Source organism: Theropithecus gelada, chromosome X (genome assembly GCF_003255815.1).
Source record: "Theropithecus gelada isolate Dixy chromosome X, Tgel_1.0, whole genome shotgun sequence".
NCBI classification, from domain to species: domain Eukaryota; kingdom Metazoa; phylum Chordata; class Mammalia; order Primates; family Cercopithecidae; genus Theropithecus; species Theropithecus gelada.
In genome coordinates, this window is record NC_037689.1 from 134,028,445 (window position 1) to 134,031,722 (window position 3,278).

At 40.5% G+C, this 3,278-nt stretch overlaps 1 non-coding gene across 1 annotated transcript; it reads left to right on the forward strand.

The window, feature by feature from the left end:
* The first annotated feature begins 230 nt into the window (after window positions 1-230).
* On the forward strand, window positions 231-334 carry LOC112616703. The gene has a single exon (XR_003117735.1). It is a non-coding gene; the product is annotated as a U6 spliceosomal RNA (small nuclear RNA).
* The last annotated feature ends 2,944 nt before the right edge of the window (window positions 335-3,278 follow it).

The following is a 3,278-nucleotide window of genomic DNA, read 5'->3' on the forward strand; positions in this document are numbered from 1 at the left end:
TAAAAAAAACAGGTGTAAAACAAACTCAGGCAGGTCCTTCAGGAGGTATTCCAGAAAACATTGTTAGCATAGGAGATGACAGCTTCGTGAATGTTACTGCCCCTGAAGACCTTCCAGAGGGGGACAAGATGTGGAGATGGAAGACCATGATACTGATGATCCTGACCGTGTGTAGGCCTAGGCTAATGTGTGTGTTTGGTCTTAGAATTTAACAAAAAAGTTTCAAAACTGTGCTTACTTTGGCAGCCCACATACTAAAATTGGAATGATACAGAGTAGTAACATGGCTCCTGTGCAAGAATGACACACAAATTGTGATGCGTTCCATTAAAAAAACTAAAAATAAGTAAAAATAATAAAAATTAAAATTGTAAAAGTAGATAAGCTTAGAGAATAAGGATATACGTGATGAAAATATTTTTGTACACCTGTACAATGTGTGTTTAAGTGTTATTACAAAAGAGTGAAACGGGTAAAAAAAATTAAAAATTTATAAAGTGAAAAAGTTATAGTAAGATAAGGTTAATTAGTTATTGAAGAAAGAAAAAATATGTATTTTTTGAGACAGAGTCTTGCTCTGTCACCCAAGCTGGAGTGCAATGATACAATCATGGCTCACTGCAGCCTTGAACTCCTGGGCTCAAGTGGTCCTCCCACCTCAGCCTCTCAAGTAGCTGGGACTACAGGTGTGTGCCTCCAGCTAATTTTTAATTTTTTTGTAGTGATGGTGTATTGCCCAGGCTGGTCTGAAACTCCTGAACTCAAGCGACCCATCCACCTCAGCCTCCCAAAGTGTTGGGATTACAGGCGTGAGCCACCATGTCCGGCCAAGAAAAAATATTTTTTATAATGTATAAGTGTACAGTGTTGTAAAGTCTACAGTAGCATAGAGTGATGTCCTAGACCTTCACATTTACTCACCACCCACTCACTGACTCAACCAGAGCAACTTCTGGTCTTACAAGCTCCATTCATGGTAAGCGCCTTATACAGGTATATACTTTAAAAAAATCTTTTATACTGTATTCTTACTGTGCCTTTTCTATATTTAGATATGTTCGATACATAAATAGTTACCATTATGTTCCCATTGCTTACAGTATTCAGTATAGCAACATGCTGTTCAGGTTCGTAGCCTAGGAGCAATAGGCCACACCATATAGCCTGGGTGTGTAGTAGGCTATCCCATCTATGTTTGTGTAAGTGCACTCTGTGATGTTCACACAGCAAAATCACCTAACGACACATTTTTCAGAATGTACCCTCATCCTTATGCAACACATGACTGTGCTTCCTAGACTCCAAACATACTTCCTCTGACTTGGTTGTAGGGAGTGAGCATTGTCAATGTTATAACTTGGTCTTAGAATGGTTTAGTGCTCCCCCCACCTTCCTCTTATACAAAGGATCGTAAAGGCTTTTTCAAGAGCATTTTTTTGGGGGGCATGGAGCTGACCACCTCCATGTGTTTCCTTCCCCTCACGCCTTACAGAACTTATTCTCATTATTCCACCTCTATTTGCAGCTTGCCCTTTAAAAACCTATCCTTATTTGCAGCTTGCTCTTTAAAAATCATCCCTTCCGGCTTTAAGTTTTGCCCTGTTTTTTCTGTGTCCAAACTGAAAGTCCAAAGTGAGAGAAACTCATGCTACAGAGTGACTCGCTGGGGTTTGGTGCCAAATCTTAAAACGCCCACTTTCCAATCAAGGGTGACTAAATTATGAAGTAGCACCGCCCCCACCCCCTCCTTTTAAGCGCTTCACAATGCTTGCTATCACCTATTTTATAATTAGCAGTAGATTAGCATGAAAAAGATCTTCCTTCCTGAACTAGGCACTGCAAATATATTTTCTAACTTTTGACCTAAATTGCAGTCTGATTTAAAGTTTTGTTTGTTTGTTTACCGGTTTTCTAGAGAAATAAGAAAAAATAAATAAAGTTTTGTTTGTTTGCTTGCTTGCTTGCTTTTTTTATTCGCTCAACAAATCCTTAGCACTTTTTGAACAAAGCAGCTTGAAAGCAGAGTTAGGCTATTTCTGTGCACAAATACAAGAGCAACTAAGCTTGTGTTTTCACCAGTGGTCTTTTGTAGGAGAAGGTAAGGGTCAATAACTATGAGGGACCCAGGCTCAAGTTTCACTTAAGGGAAACTGGATTCACTTCTCCAAGTGACACTGAAAGCTTGTATTCCAGGGTTAAGATTTACCAAATCAGGACTCCCTTGTTTTCAGGGATAGTGTGTATTCTACATATCGGGTTTTTAGGGTGCACATGATGAATAGTTTGGAAACGTTTCTGCACCAGTTTATCTCTGGCAAGACAGAGATACCACTTGCAGTCCTCTTCCTGAGAAGGTTCCTCCCACAAAGCATCCCACTTCCTTTTCAATTTTTACTTATTTTGCTCATCAGCAATAAAATGAAAATGTGTCTTTCGCTCTCTATAATCATCTCCCCAACTCAGCAACTTAAGGTGCCTCTGTCACTTTGATTTATTCAAATGATCTGAAATGTCAACTTATTGAAGATCTGTAGAGGACCATGGGTAATGTCACCCACTGCCCTGAAAAGCCAACGAATTTTAACTCCCTGAACGGGTGTCAGACAAGGGCAAAGCTGAGCCCACGGAATCGCTTTTTGCCATGCTTCTCAATGGAGCGATTCAAGGTGACTTTGACACGCTCATTGAGGAACTCACATCTCCTGCCAGTTTGTATGGCATCATACTGGCAAAAAGGAAAAGTAGTCACTGAAGGGAGACTTTCCCCCACAACTATGATTCCTTAGAGAGCCATGGCATTATTTTGGTGCTTAATGAAGTGCTTATCCCAGCTACAGTGTGGTCTTACTGGATTGGCAACAGGCCCAGCAAACTGACAATTTAAATGAGGGTGCTGCTGCTTGAGGACTTTATGTGAGGCCTCATTAATTAGTCTATGAGGATGGTCTAACACAGTGCTTGGCACACAGGTAGATAGCACTCATGGCATGTTAACCACTGCTATGATTATGAAAAGTTCATTTCTAGAGAGTTCCACGAGTAGTTAAGAGGTAGGCTTAGGGATTTGACCTCTAACACACTGACTATTCCTGTCATTCTATCCTGCTGGTGGCTGGCCTGGTGCTCTAGGGTAGTGAAAACCATTATAAGAAACCGCAGAGAAATGTCTAAATTTTCCTGTTGGGCTGGAATTCAGTGAACGCCAATGGATCTTGAAATAATTGGTTCACTGTCTAAGGCTTAGAAAGGCAAGAATTCTCTTTTGCCATATGGGATTT